This window comes from Eleginops maclovinus, chromosome 2 (assembly GCF_036324505.1).
Source record: "Eleginops maclovinus isolate JMC-PN-2008 ecotype Puerto Natales chromosome 2, JC_Emac_rtc_rv5, whole genome shotgun sequence".
Classification (NCBI taxonomy): domain Eukaryota; kingdom Metazoa; phylum Chordata; class Actinopteri; order Perciformes; family Eleginopidae; genus Eleginops; species Eleginops maclovinus.
In genome coordinates, this window is record NC_086350.1 from 26,291,304 (window position 1) to 26,308,397 (window position 17,094).

Genomic DNA, 17,094 nt, shown 5'->3' on the forward strand with positions numbered 1-17,094 from the left:
AGAAAAAAGACAATTGGACAAGCACGTTTTGCCGCCGACCTTATCTAGCCTTTGTTGTTTTGGGCAGTCTTCCAACCCCGGAATTTAGTCTGTTGTAGGGTAATAAAACCCGGTTCACCGGTTCAACTAAAACCTTCGTGTCCTCCTCTTTGAACTAGTTAGCCACCCGTGCGGCGGAGCCGCGAACGCTACATATGTATTTTATTATCTGTAACCGTACTCACATAATTATATTTTGGGTAAATATTGTTTATCATTTTAATTAGTTAGAATAGTCTTAAAATAGCTGTTAATACGAGTCATTCATACATACACACCTCACTCACACAGAGCAGTACCACTAGGGAAGCTGATCCTGATTGAGGGAGCTGCAGCCCCTCCTGCTGGCTGGAGTGAAAATATCATTTAAACCTCTAATCATTTCTGATAAAAAACAAAAAGTCTAACAGTTTGCTTTCAGATACATTTGGATTATTATATTCACAAATACCTGAACACAAACAGGACCTTCGGGTGTTCATTGGTTCAAAATAAACTCCTTTAGGCCTACTTGGTTTCATACAGCATACTTTATATTTTACTGGCAACACTCAGATATAAATCTCATATCTGCATTTTTGACATTATGTTACCCTTATGCTTTCACAATAAGTGTATCATTACCTTTATACACCTTTTTACGGCACACAAACACAAGCACTGCGAGGTGGCTGCATTCTGCTGGCTTAATCTTTGTCCAGCAGTGGCTCAGTCAGTAGGGGCTTGGACTGGGAATCGTAGGGTCGCCGGTTCAAGTCCCCGAACAGACTTGAAATATGGAAAGTGGACTGCTACTTGGAAAGGTCCCAGTTCACCTCCTAGGCCCTGCTGTGGTGCCCTTGAGCAAGGCACCGGACACCTCCAATCCCCCCTCCCCATTGCTCCCCGGGCGCTGCACGATAGCTGCCCACTGCTCCTAGTACTAGGATGGGTTAAATGCAGAGGACTAATTTCACTGTGTGTGCTCTGCTGTGTGCATGCATGTGACAAATAAAGAGGGTTTCATCCTCCGATTCTATCTAATCTAATGACTGTAGCTCTAAGGATTGTACATATTTAGATGTATACGCAAATATTTTAGTTGTTTTTGCCCATGACAAGTATCAGGAATTACAAATAAATCAAATGCAAAAAATATTAGTTCCCATAAGAAAACCATACAGTTTCCGTGTCCATTAACATTTCCGTCACCATTATTATACCCGACATCAGTGCGGGTCCATATGATGGACAGAAAATGACACAATTTCAAATTAAAAATTAAAGAAATACAGACAAAACTACAGAATTAAATAAATGAATACAGGAATGAGTAAACAAAATAATAATACATTAATATTAAAATCAATAGAGGAATAAATAATTGCTGAAGAAGAATAGTGAAAACTATTTGTATAATGGCACAGTTTATTTATTGATTCTCACGGATGGGAATAGAGAGCTGTTCCATCCTGAAATTGGAAACCATGGAGATGACTTTGGGCTCGTTGAATACAGCTCACCCCTCCCTTTTCAAGCATGAAGCCTCAGATATCTTGATAAAGTATGAGGCCCTCTCTAGGGCTCATAGCTCCTGCACAGCTCTGGCACTGTTTGATTGGTCGCTTCTAAGGTGCTGCAGAAAATTGAAGTACAAGAAGGCAGTCTGTGAAAAATCTCTGGCTTTGGAACCCATGTGTCTAATTGACGGAAAGAAGTTATAAACGAAGGAATAAAAGGGCCCCTTTAACGTTAAGTTAGAAGTACTTATACTTAAATAATCAAGTATTCCATATTATACTACTTTATATTTCTATTCTTCTAAATTGTGGATGCCAATATTGTAGCATTTAGTCCACTTACACCACGTGGCTTTTGAATGACTTTACTATGTCTCTAGCTTGGGAACCGGAAGGTCACCAGTTCAAGACCCCGACAGACCAAGTGCTACCGAGGTGTGCCTGAGCAAGGCACCGTTCCCTACATTGCTCCCCGGGCGCCGTACATATGGCAGCCCACTGCTCCCAACACTAGGGTGGGTCAAATGCAGAATGTAAATTTCCCCTCTGTGGGAAGTTGAAGGTTTCCTTCTTCTTATTGATTTAAACGTTGAAAGCCACATTAATTGCCTTGTTGTTGAAATTGGCTGTATTAATTAACTTGCCTTGCCTAAACAAATGTGCAGTCACTTAACTTACCACTTAAATTGAAAGCTTTTTATAAAATAATTCCACTGTATGTGTCAGTGTGTAGTAGTACCGGCTGCACCCAGCAGGGGACAGTGTTATCCGTCAGTGCAGTCATGAGGGACAGATGTTTCCCGCTGTGACCTGGTTTCCAGAGTCTGGCTGGCTGCCTCTCAGACACACCCAGAGCTGTGCTCACATAATGACAGGCCTGCTGCCCTCAGATTGGAAGCAGCCGAACAGCAACCGCCAGCCCCTGAACACAGCTCCATGTTCTCTTCAGTGCGCATGTGGTCAAGCTGATTCCATGTTTCTGTACAGGGAAAATAGCCTGGGCAGGACCTGCATGTTCGGTAATGATACGCTGCCACACGCTAACATTTTGGTAACCTCCAGACTCATAATTTTTCATCTTCAGAGCCTCTCATCAAGCTGCTCAGTCCCCTTCTGAGGAGAGGAAGTCTGCTGAAGATAGAAAAAGTAACGTGGTTTAAAATGATGCCGAAGTGAAGTAATTGGTTTTGCAATACAACAATCGACCTGATACCTGAGCTCAATTTCTCTGTGATTTAGAGCTGATGAGTTATTAAATTATTGAGATTTGGCTACTGGATGGAGGGCCTATGGCGGACTGGCCATCAGGAGCAGTTGAACATTTTTCTTGTATCTACACCTCTACATGTGTATGTGTATATAGTAATTAATGTATATACATATTTTTATATATACTGTATATTTGAACTTTAATACCTCGGGACTGTGGGAAACAGCATTTCGATCTTTCTGTCTGTACACACAAATTGAAAGATTGACAATACAGTTGACATTGACTTTGATTTCCCGGTAGCCCGGTAGAGTGTCAGTCTGGCCTGGCCTCGCCTTCAACCTTTTATTTATTTTTGACGACACAAATTATGAGCTGCAGCATGTCTCTTTTCACAGAGTAAGACTACAGATAGACACAGGTTGTAGTCGAATAGTCTTTTTCGCTCACAGAGGTTCATAAGTTGTGAAATGACCTTGAATTACCTCAGTGGCAGCCGTACTAGGTGCTGTTTGAATTCTCTATGATAGGAAAGCAGCTTCAATTCTTCCTTTCTTATCTCCTATAACATATAAACCCATGTTCACCAGATCATCCTTTCACAAAGAAGAAAATGCTGTCACACATTTAAAATGGTGCAAAATTAGAGTGTTATTACAGTAAAAAGTCAGATAAAGTTGAGTTGGGTGGTGTTTCTTAAGCTATTTTTTGCATCAACATGTTTGAATGATATGCACAGTATGTGTAGGCCTAACAAGTATATCATGCGTTAAATATTATTTATTAAAATATTTTCATACAATCATGCTATTTGGTATTCATGTTGATTGATACAGTGGACAGGAGGATGAGTGACCATTTCCTTTACTTTCCTTTTTATTATTTTTTTTCAACCTTGGTAATAAAGTAATAATAACATTAATAATATATATATATTTTGTTTATATATATTTATATTGTATTGTTGAGGAAACCAAGTTTTTCATTACACAACTAAACTGCCGTTGTGTTTATGACATTAGACCTTTAAAATCTTTGAAATCTGAAATCTTGAAATACATTATCACTCGAGTGTAGATTTATAAAGCATGCATGAAACTACATGATAAGAACTCATGGGGCAAAGTATCGAGATGTAGTTTTAGTAGTACAATTCCCACAGGAGACACACATTTATAACAACTATTGGTGCGTCATAATGACATCTCCCAGTCTCTTTTCAAGGCCCATCACGTTTTTCATGCAGGTTGAGAAACAGTGGTCTGGTATTCTACTGCAGCCACAGACTGATAACGCTGGCTCCAGTAGGAGCTTTTCAATTTATTTCAGACTTCTCTCTGTTTAACCTTATGATCACTGGTGATGCAGTGTAATGCTTTCTGTCCACTTACAGCGCATTCTCATACTAATTGCCAGGAAGTCCATCCTGTTCCGTCTCTGTGGCAGAATAAGAGCACGATGATGGCCTTACAGCTTCGCCTTAACACATCATCACCCCATCATCCCCCATCAATATGTAATGGTCACATTAAAGAGTGCATCTGATACACTCAGCCATTGTAACTCGCTGCCGGTATCAAGTACAGATGATTACCAGTAATGACTGCAGCCATCAGCCGATCTTCCGTTAAACCACACCAGGCCGGGTTTCATTTGGTAAGAAGCCTGGCTGATAAGCAGAGCTTTGTCCACACAGGGAATCAAGAAGTATAGTAAATATAATATAAATCAGATCTAATGATGTTCACTGGATCTTTTTTTCATACAGTTGGTGTCTCGTTTATGTTTATGTGATCTGAGTTATCTTGGTCCTTTTTAGTCTAACTTTGGAATAAAAGGATCTGTCAGGACTGTTCTGTATTGAGTGAAAACACTGCGTTGTATTTCGCCAAAGATTGCGATTTTAAGTGATTTTAACTAAATTAGCACATAATATTCGCTCCATCCTAAACTGTATTTTTGCGCTTTCGATTGAATAGCTGTTGAGATATATCACTTATGGCTAAAAATGTATACCTGATGCTGGCACAGGAGGAAATGTCGGAGCATCTCTGAAGTCAGTAGAATTCATCGACACTGCCATCCATAGAGCCACACCTATCACGGCGTGTAATCAGTAGGTTGTATTTTTACAAGGTGTAATAACTCAAACGTTATCCTCAGCAGGTCATTAAGCAGCTTTAACATTAGAATTTTGAAAAAAAATGTCTCAAAAATGTATTAATTCATCATCAATCAATCTATATAATTCCCAGGCAGAAATTAAGTTTTAGTGACAGTTGCACATTATGAAAACAAAATACATATTTACATAAACGTGAAGTAAAAATGTGTATAAAAGTCTTTCTAGCCACAGGAACGAGGCAGGACATCCTCCATATGATGAAGACTCAGTATCGTGATGAAGACTCAGGCTCATGATGACATGATGAAGAGTCAGGCTCATGATGAAGACTCAGTATCGTGATGAAGACTCAGGCTCATGATGACATGATGAAGAGTCAGGCTCATGATGAAGACTCAGGCTCTCGATGAGGACATGATGAAGACTCAGGCTCATGGTGAAGACATGATGTAGAGTCAGGCTCAGGATGAAGGCTCAGGCTCATGATGAAGACGCAGGCTCATGATGAAGACGCAGGCTCATGATGAAGACGCAGGCTCATGGCAGGCAGATATTCTGTCAGACTCCAAGCTATCTGCGTTAACTTGTCCGGCATTATCTAGTGACCTCCTGTTGCTCATGATGAGAGGGGGGAGACATACAGTATCTCCTTTATCCTAAAGTCTGGACCCAGCTCTCCATCTTCATCTCTTTGGCATACTCCATGTCCTTCTCCAGATTTCAGTGGGGCTTAGGCACGATTAGCGTCTCCATGATGTACACAAAGCAAATAGAAAATAGCAGCAACTCAGTGGCAAAAAAACTAACAAAATATAATTCTACAAGAAAGTTTAAAGAGGGCACAGCTTAATAAGTTACTGTAGAAGTAGGTAACACTTTCATGCCAATAAAGCTCCTTGAATTGAATTGAATTGAATTAATTAACAGACACATAATAAGTTAAACCCAAAAGAACGTTATAGTAGTGTATAGTAGAGCTACGGTTGGTTCATGCGCACCACACAAACAACCAAAAGCCACTGAGGAACGACTTTAACAGTGATGATAATATTTATTTAATCAAAGTCACTGACAAAACCTTTAGTTATGATTGAGAATTCAGTTCATATTATCACTGGGAAATTCTGAAAATTATACTATATCTAAAATGTACCTTACAGCAGCATGCATTTGACGTAAATGAATATGTGTGATACTAATCATATTACTTTCCTCGTGCAACAGGCTCCAAGAGTGGAATTCTCAGAATATAAATCCTAATTCTGCAGCTCTTCAAATATAGACATCACCCCTCTCTTCTTTTTGGTTTTCACACTGGGTGTCAAAGGGTTTTTAGCAAATACAAGCTGAGGTCCTTTGGCTCAGTTAAAGTTTAATTAACCAAAAAGAATAAATCTCTTCTGCCTCTCAAGAGGCTCTGCCTTCAAAAAATATTTGTGTAGCAAAAATGTCCAGTCTGGCAGAATGCAGGCAACCACACTGTACCAAAAGAGGGTAGTCAAAATGAGTTTCCACTATATTGACTCAACACTGGGACCCTGCCATTGCTCCTGTGCTGTCCCATTGCTAACATATTCTGACAGATTTTAATTTCCCCCTCAAGGAACAAAAGTTGTAATGTTTTCTATGAGACGCATCTATGTGTGATCTAAAATGAAGCAGACAGATACAGACACAGATAGGGACGAGCAGGAAAGACGTGGCCCTCTGCGGACCAGGGGTAGCACATTGTTGTTTTCTTATTTTAAGTGGTGCCATGAAAAATGCGAATTTCCTCAGGAATTCAAAGTTTGTTCCTTTTGAGTACGGTCAATTGGAGACCAACATGGAGACCATCTATAAAACTAGTCAAGATGACCCTACAACAGTGCAGACTGGAGTCCAGTTCAGTACTTTTCCTAGTACAATGACTGCAAATTCTTTGAAGATTTGGCAGCATTCACCAAAAACCTACCTAGTTTTTTAGTGGCCAATTATACAGCAATATTCAGATCAATTTCTTCTTTTTTTAATAAAAGTGAATGTATTATTGTATTAATATCACCCCATAAGCATAATACTGTATGTTACATAGTTTATTTGTTAATATTAGCTGTCTTTTCACACTAAAAGGGTCCTGACGTCCTCTACAGTGGACATTCTGTAAAATTAAAGAGTTAAATATATTTTTAAAAGTCTGAATTCCAAGATGTTTTATTAACCCTAAATAGGAAATCAAACAAAAAAGAAATTAGATAACACTTATTTTCTTCAGTTCCCAGGAGGATATCAGGTCCAAAACTTGAAGGTCTCAGTCAAAGGCTGCAGTAAAAGAAAAGCGAAATGACCTCTTTCACGGCTGTTCGCTTCTGCTAACGTACTGTTATAGTCATGACTTACATCCAGGGGAAAATCCCTTAGACACCTCACTCATCATTTTACCACTTCCGGTTCCCTCGTTTAGAAGTCAATTGTTTTGTTAACCTGGTTTTGGTTGGATGCCTGAAATAAGTTCTGAGGGTGAAAAGATTAATACATCACATCGTCATGTGATCGTCTTTCTCTTTCAACTACCTACTCAGCTTTTGAAAGCATCACAACTTCTCTGCTGTGCTCGTAATTATTTTTTTTCTTAGCTGTTGTATTTTTATCCCCCGACTACATTGTATTTTTTACTGTGTTTCAGCTTTTGGCCACAACTTTATTGTCTTTAGATCAGTCTCATCGTCCATGTTGTGACTATTGCCACTCAATATCACCAGAAATTGGCTAAATTGGGCAAACTAATTGGACACGTTTAATCTCCGTTGACAACAACTTAATACCATTCCATTTCCAACGAAAAACAGCATGTGCACGGCTACATTGTCCGAAAGCTGTTGCTCTTCCCAGTCCCAATCATCGCACCTGTGCCGTCGAGGTCATTTAAATACAGAGGGCCAACAAACAACAACAAAAATATACAAATGGGCACAACAGTCCGTATGAACCACACTTCCCCGCCAGAGCAACACATTTCAAGGTTAATTAGTAGAGCTAGAACTCTAACTGTACTTTTCCAAAAAGCAAATAGACAACGTTAGATTCCAGCTTGTTAGCATAGCAGGTCGTTTAGAAAAGTGTCTTCTAATCAAGAGTTGGTGGACACCAAAACAGAGCTAAAAGGACAGATTTAATTTGCATTCACTGAAAACTCTCCCCCGCTCACTGACTTCATGACACACCATAAAGCGATGCCAAGTGACCTTGTTTCTTTGAGATGCAAATGTTAAATCCTCTCATCACTTTGGTGCATGGCCAGTTGGAACACAATGCAGGACCCACAAAGCTACTGTGGCAGTTTATCAATGAAAAGGATTGTCAAATTCCCATAACATCGTATTTGGCTCACATGATTGTTTCAGCGCTATTCCAGACAGCGGGGAGGAAGAAAAGGGAAAGGGATGGAGGAGGGCTGCTGGAGCAGACTTCAGGCACCAGCAGGAGGCTGACAGCACTCTCCACCCCTCTAATTTAAGAGAGTAAGAGAGTAATTACACATCAATTTTACCTCCACCTCCTCCCTTGAGTACTGCGATTCCTCCCAGCCCCCCTTCACCTCAACCCACCCCTGGCCTCCATGGATGGCCTGCTTATCCAGAATGCACCTAAATGTAGCTGCTTTTCCACTCAAGGTGGTTTAGTCAAGAAGTGATTCTGCACTCATATGTAAAATGAGAGACATAGAATGTCACTAATAAATCCAGCCTTAGAACAGTATCTCATTAAGTGGATGCCAATTTGTCAGAGAATATGGCTCACTGGGAACTTTTTTTCAGAAAGACTGGTGAAAGAAATCGATTGATTTAATGAGTTTTAGAGGATGGTAAAACAGAGGCAGAACGCATTTCCTTCTAGCAATGCCATGGCAACAATGTGATTTCAGTTACATGTAACAGTAACATCTCAATTTGTATTTTTACTTATTCTTTATTAGTTATTTTCTCACATTCCTCTTTACAATTTCTTTAACAAAGGGTCACAACATGTATAAAGTCTCAAATCCCCAAAATTCAACATGAGAATATGAAAAACAAAATGTATAGAAATCAAATCAATAATAACTCAATTTGTATTTCTGATCAGGGACTACTAGTCAATACCATATATTCTAAACTGTTATGAAGCATCACTGGATCTACTGAGACCCTTGAGGCCCAGCCTACTTGTAACTGGCTGCGAGCAATATAAGGAGTACTACCCAATTGCTTCCTAAATATGACAAGAATAATGTTTATGTCTATGTTCTCGTTACATAAAAGGTATAAAACTGAACAATTAATGGCTGCCGGAGAGCTGGCGTACAATATGCGATGTCTGCTACCCAGTATGACTGTTTGAATCCGGCTTGACCATAGACTGTATATATATACAGTCTATGGGCTTGACAATCTTCTTGCCAATGTACTTTGGCTATCTATAGATGTGCAGCCTAATGAAGTATTGTCATGTAATAAAGCTTCAACCAGTTATATTATAAACATACCAATAAACAGAGGATTTGAATGAAACCCTCTTTATCTGTCACACACGTGTACATGAACACGGCACAGACAGCACAGTGCTATAATGTAGAAACCCTGGAGCAGTGGGAGGAGGTCTGGTGGCTTGCTCAAGGGCACCACGGTCTGGGAAGTGGTGTGGACAAGTACTTGGACCTCTCCAAGTACTTGTCCACACTACTTTTGGTTGGTTCGGGGACTTAAATCCCAAGCCAAATCCCTGCAGACTGATCTCCTGCGGCCCATCCTTAACAAGCAGGATTGAATGGAATTGTACAGCCATGAAAAAGTATTCAGTTTGAAACTTAGAAACCCTAACCCTAAATGTTTGTCATTCAGCTTTTACAGAAGAAAAGGAGTACAGTATATTGTATGGAGGTTAATGGAGTTTATTTGTGTTTTGGTTGGAACTACAGGGTGAATGTGGTTGCAGCACTTTATATCTATGATAGCAGCGCCAGATGTTTGCTACTGTACGTTGTGGCTGAAAATAAATTATAGACAAATCATTAAAAATAGAACATCAGTTGTGTTTGGATACATATTTTTAAATGTAACACTATGCTAAATCTGGTAGGTCCGAACCACAAAGATGTTGGCCCTGATGACAGAGGGGGCTGCTTAGAGAGAGGGGTGTGGGAGAGGAGCTGTGACGGGCGGAGCCTTTATGCTTCTATATGAAGCCTTCTAATGACAAGGCGTCTTGGAGTTTGAAGATATAAATAATTTTGTAAGCTGTTCCAAGGAAAACTCTGGAAAGACTCCACCATCCCTGCCTAAAATGACAGGGTGGCTTGAAAGTGGGTTAGTGGGTGTGTCTCTGTGTATGTGTTTGCGCGTCAGTTAATTCACACACGGGGACAGATTTACTGTTTAACTTGTGCTTTCTTGCGCTTCTGTGTCACAGATGTTTCTCATGTTGAACAACCCATCGAACATGCATCATCCTCTGCTGTACAGCTGTGACAGATTTACCCTCAGAAAGAGTTGTCTCACGTCTTCTGTAACCACCGACTGGGCTCCAAGAACACCCCATTTTATGAGTTTACCCCATAATTCAAAATCCTGTTTCTGCTAAAGAAAATACTGGCACAGACGTTTGCCTCATGGTGACACAGGACTGAGGAGACTCTGCGCTGAATACTTAAAATAACAAGAACCACAGAGGAAGCTTTTCAGTGAGACACAAACCTTCTATTTGATTTCTATTTATTTTTGTGAAACATAACTAGCTCTGGCAATAAAATGTTTTCTTATATGACCAGGTTCTTATTACCATATTCATATTCTTTTTGTGTTTGCCTGTGACTCTGACCATTCACTCATGAGTCCACCCTAACCAGCTTTAACATGGTGCTCAAAATTATTCAAAGTAAACATTTAGAAGGAAATGCTGCTGCAACATTTCTGTCCTCGCTGTTTAAATGTGTGTGTGTGTGTGTGTGTGTGTGTGTGTGTGTGTGTGTGTGTGTGTGTGTGTGTGTGTGTGTGTGTGTGTGTGTGTGTGTGTGTGTGTGTGTGTTTACTTCTTTGACCATATTTACCTTCTGGTTTTAAAATGCAGCCCTCAGAATTTTCCAGCACAGTAGTGACAGCGACATCGCAGGCGGTAATCCTGTATTTTTCAGACTGTTTTCACCATATATATATCCTCCGGAAACCCAACCCATTGACCCATGTCCTCTGTAGTGGACATTTGGTTCACATTAATCTCCTTTTATTCTTTTGCGCTATCAATCCCTTCTGCACTGTACAGAGGAAATCCTGGGCTTTCCAGTGATATGTCATTGGTTAAAATTGCATGCTGGGAAGTTCCTCTTCCCCGAGTGGACTATATCAAATATTGTTGATCTATTGTTATTTGTACTACGAAAATCATATTTGTTCTTGTTTATAAAAAATGTAGGAATGATACAACTCGTTCTGAAAGCAGCTGTTTTATAAATGTCAGCTCTGGTGGACATCAGGATCATCTTCATGGACTTAATGACTCAACATAGTTGCAGGAGACAGAACTGAATCAAAATGTTTCAAAAAACTAAAAGACTTGTTAAATTTGTCACCATTTAAGCTTGTGGTGTACGGTGGCCGACAGGTGCAAACACATCACAACTGCCCAAAACACTTCCAGTAGGAGAACCGCGTGGCCGTTTAAAAAAATGATTCAAACTAAACACAAATTGAGAATAATCTTCACCAACTTTGACGAAACAGGCGCAGTGTTTACTAAAAGCTGCATAAACAAAACACTGCAAGAAGCTCAAACCCAAGTAACACAGAACGTATAGAGAACGTTGGCCTTTGGTTCTCTAAAGGTTAGTTAGAACCAAACCATTTAGAGAACGTTCCCTCTTGGTTATGCAGAGACCTAACAAAGCCTAACGTTCCCCAAACGTTTAGGGAACCAGCCAACCAAAACGTCATCCTGTAGTTGCACTGTTACCACCACACAACGTTAGGTTTGGTTGTTTTTTGGTTGATCTGAGAACTAGGCCTATTAGTGCTGACAATAGAGTTCGTGTTTCATTGATATTTTACACTTAGGCTACTCATTTGCATGTAGCCTATGCAAAGTGCCTTAAGATAGATAGATAGATCATGGGTAAATCTTAGGCCAGGTGCGTAACCAGTAAGAAGAAAAAAAGCATCTAAGTAAGAACAAAACAAATATCTCAGTCACCTATAGATTATTGGAACGGTCCAAATAGCGGCCGTTACAGAACTTGCGGTCAGCCAGCGCGCCATTTCTTCACTTCTCGGCTTTCCTCCTCGCTTGTTGTAAGTGTGAACTGAATTTTGTGCTGCCACTAACGACACATTTTCTATCGACTACTTTAAAAAATCAAGTGTTTGTTATTTCATTGTGTCGCGTTTACACTTGCGTGCATGGCGGGGTTTAAAACATTACTGCCAAAGTCCAGCCTGTTTAAAGCCAAACCGTCGCCAAAATGCATTCTAGGGTCTTTTTGTGAATGTACTTGATTCAAACGTTTGTTTAAAAGGACATTGACGACAAAAGCTGCACTTTTAAGATTGACTGTTAAGTTTTAGGGTCAAATGGCTTCTTGAATGGGTTCAAAGTGCTACTGCTAATCAAAATCGCTATTTTTAAAATACTAAGAGGGCTCGACACAACATGACACTTTGCGTGTAGTATTATAGGGCCCCTACACATGAACTCGAGCATTGAGAACATTGTTGGTGTGCAAAGAGTTTGCTTAAAAGACGTTTTTGTTAGCACAGGCCCTGATCGCATTGTCTCTGGGTTGCTGCCATATGTTCCAGCGTTAAAAACGTTATTTCATTGTACACAAACAAGGTTCCCAACTCTAGAGATCATGTGTAGAGCCCTGTGCGGGACTGTTTTCTTCATCGCGCTGCCGCCGAATTTCTGACCATTACCGCCCGCACTGGCAACGTCTGTGTTACACTCCCGCCTGCTCCCGCAATGTGTATGTCCGCTCCCGCCCGCACCCGCAAAACTCTGCGAATGTATGCCTGCACTCGCCCCGCAAGAGAAAAAAACTCAGCCTAATTTTACAGGCTATTAGTAAAGAGATTCCTGGGGTTGTTAAGGCCTAGTTTTTAATGAAATAAAGGCTGTTTCATAGCGATAGGAGATAGCAGACCACTAACACTGTATGATTTTGCTTTAATTTGCATTGCAACAGGTACGCATGGTTCGCATTATATTTGCATATAATGAGTTCACAGAAGTTGGCCAGACATGCCAACACAAATTGATGGAAGAGGGCGAAGCGAGCGGTTGAAAAAGTGACAAAGCTTGTGCGAGCAGAGATACGTGCCGAGCGGGATGCGCGAGATGCAGCACAGGCTGTGCAAGGAGCAGCGCGGCTACATCAACATCAGGAACAGCTACAACTGGCAGAGGAGATTGAAGAAGAGCCAGAGTTCATGGCAGTACCAACAAGTTCTGTCAGCAGCTCTGAGGAGGACGGCAGCAGTGATGGTTCTGCGTCAGATGATACCAGTGACCCCTACAGCGAGAAAAACCACCCACAATGCTCAGTTAGGAACTTATTACAACACTGGGCCTTGAAACACCACATTCCACACTCTGCACTTGATGAGCTTCTTGTAGGATTAAAAGCCAATGGGCACCCAGAGCTACCTTCAACAGCCAGAACCCTGTTATCAACCCCAAGAGATATCAGGTCAGCCACAGTATCGGGAATGGAGTATGTCCACTTTGGTTTAAGAAGAACTATCGAAGGACAACTCAACCACTTTTCAGAGGAGGTTCTGAAAAAACTAAACACACTGGAGTTGTCTCTCAACATTGATGGCCTTCCACTGTTCAAAAGTGGCAAGAACACTCTGTGGCCTGTCTTGTGTGCCATCCATCTGTCTCCATCTCGTGTTTTCCCTGTAACCTTAACATCTGGGTCTATCGAAACCTAAAGATTTGGAGTTTCTCAATGATGTGGTTGCAGAAATGCAGGATCTGCTTGAAAATGGAATTCAAGGGAAGACTGTTGTGATGCGTTGTGTTGTATGTGATGCACCAGCCAAGGCAATGGTCAAAGCAACCAAACTGTGCACAGGATACAATGGCTATGACAAATGTACACAGAGAGGGCTATGGGTGGATAGACGTGTAACATACCCTGATATTCTAAACACCATGCGAACCAATGAGATGTTCAGAACAGAAATGTCTACTAAGGAGACTGGGGGGCATACTGTTTCCCCATTTCTGCAACTTGCCATTGATATGATCAAAGTGTTTCCCATTGACTACATGCACCAAGCTTGTTTAGGTGTTATGAGGAAACTAGGGATGGGCATTCGATTAAATTGTCTTAATCGATCGTCGGGAGAATTAACGATCGATTTTCGATTAATCATTCATATTTTTATATTAAAATTCACTATTTATAGGCTATATTAAAAATGCAGTGAACACACCAAAAACACATTTCCTCATTGAGAGATTACAAGGTGGACAACTCTTGTCGCAGTTCAACCGGATCCGTTCAATGGTTGAAGTTGAAAATATGCGCTGCTCTTAAGCAGCGGAGCTTGCAGCTCGAAGCCGGTGCTCATCAAAACAACTGACCCTTGTTTTCCCCCAAAATAATAATATAAAAACACAATCATGTTAAACAATAACTTAACCAAAAATATATAATGCTTTTAGTCTGACAGGTTTTGCCAAATTCTAACTCAAAACTATCCAAAAAGACACCGTGTCGAGAAAGAGGGTGAGAGAGAGATTAGCCAACCTAACAATGAATTAGGCTAATTAACAAAGCTTCATAAAAATAACCAGTAACTCACATACAACTTCAGCACCAGGCTACTGAGTTTTGTTGAGCCGACCTGGCAGGCTTTCTGTGAGCAGGACCGCTGAGTTCATTTGCCAGTCATCACTGATGTAGTGGCAGGTGATCGTGATGTAGCTCTCAGCTGTTAAAGTGGTCCAGCAGTCTGTGGTTAGAGCAACTCTTTCAGCTGTGCTCAGTTCTTCTAACAGCTCCTGCTTCCGTTCTTCGTGGTGACTTTCCATCAGTCTGGTGATGGTACGTCGTGACGGAATGTGATACGCTGGTTCCAATAAGTTTATCAGTTTTCGAAAACCTTCGCCCTCAACAATATTTAAGGGCAGCATATCCATCTCAATGAACTTGCAGATCCCTTGGGTAATTTCCTCTGCTCGTTGTGCATCGCAGCTCCTCCGTGCTAACACCGAGTTGATGCTAGGTTGAGACCGAGAGCAGGATGCACATTTTTCAAGTGGTGCATCATTTGAGTCGTGGACGAGTTGTACTTATACACAGCTTTGCAGTGTTGGCAGTGAGTCATTTTTTAAATCAAAATGGTCCCACACCACACTTCGCCGTGACCTCTCCATGATTACTGTCAGTGCCCCTGTATACAGGAAAAAGTGTGCTCAAGGATATTCTGTCCAGGCCACTGTATAGGCATTTCATGGCTTTCAGCGTAGCACTGAATATTTTGGTTTCTCCAAACCTGGCACGCAAACACGCAGACTACAGCAGAAGTCTGATGGAGTATTTTGTGTCAAAGACAGTAGAGCTGTATGGCAGGCACTTCATGGTGTATAATGTCAATACCATGCTCCATTTAACAGATGAAGCAGAGCCCTTTGGATGCCTGGATGCACGTAGTGCCTTCCAGTTTGCAAACTACTTGGGACAGCTGAAACGTCTGGTCCGATCGGGAAGAAGACCACTTATTCAAGTGGCCAAAAGCCTCTAGGAGATGGAACAGGGTCCAAGCAGCACAGTTCCAGCACAAAAAAAGAAAATCCGAAGACCAAACAATGCATACATCTTGGCAGGTGACAAATGCTGTGAGGCCATTGAGGAGAGGAATGACATGGTTTTGTGCAAGGTGTTTGAGAAGGTGGATCCTCTGTTCACAGATCCTTGTGATTCAAGAATCATCGGGTGCTTCAGAGTGAAAAAGGGAGACTGTCTCATGAAGCTGGTGCCAGAATGTGAACTCACTACACAGGCCTTGATGATTGAGGAGGCACAGAAACAGACAAATGTTTTCTTGACAGTCCTGCATGATTTTTAGGAGATATCCAAACAAACAACTTCAATCTATTTTTGGAGGGGTTCTTTGAGTGTATTTGCTGTGTACGCTTGCAAAAAATCTGTACTCTGCTAATATGTGATATTCAGTTTTTGAGCCTTGTATTTTAGGCTCTTATCTTTTTATGTTATATGTTCTTTTATATTTGCACTGTGGGACTGCCAGAAACGGTATTTCAATTTTCTGTATGTATAACACATGTGGAAACTTTGACAATAAAGTGGACTTTGACTTTGACTTATTGATAAAGGGTGGGTTGGGATGGAGTTTTAAAGGGAAATGTACCCACTCCATCCTGATGCTATGTATATCTATTTTTATTCAAAACTAAATAAAAACTGCTTTACGAAAACACCTAAAGGACTTTGTCTGTGACTGTTTTCATTAGTGCAATCTATGGTGCTCTATTTGCCATGCTAATGATGCCTTTCTGTTAACAGATGAGCTTCACTGTGGTTGAGTTCACTGACAATGCCATTGAGGTTGTGCCATCTACATGGCTCGAAAACACTTCTGAGGTGTGCGGTTTTGTATTGACGTAATTTGTTTTTCCATTCTAAGTGTCTTTTCACCACATTGAAAGAAAGGATCTGAAATGAGTTGCATTTTTTTTAAACAGGGGGGCTTGCTCTGCTACTGGACACCACTTAATGCGAAAGCATGTAATTAACTGCAGCGAGCCAAACAGAGGCTGGGCTAAAGATCCAGTCAAAAAGTATGGTACACAACAGGCGAGCTATCTTTGCTATACACTATATAGAATATAATCATAAAGTTTTCTCTGTATGGAAATACTGCTTTGTTCTGCTACTGGCTCAAAAACATGTTTCTCCTTACATAGATTCCTACACCAAAGCAGACCGGAAATGTCTGCGACTGATGGACTCTTCAAGTGTTGAGACAGAACATGACGCAAATGTTCATCATACAAGGCTGCGTACACGCCCAAGGAGATTCAATTCAGAGTCTTCTAGTGATGGTAAGATCTCTTCAGTACAGACTACATTATGTACACAATTCAATGTTCGTTTCCCAATCGGTACACGTTATATGGTCTTTCTTTCCAGATGATTCCAATCCAACGGCAATAAAGCAGTCCAGGACTGTGGGTATGTC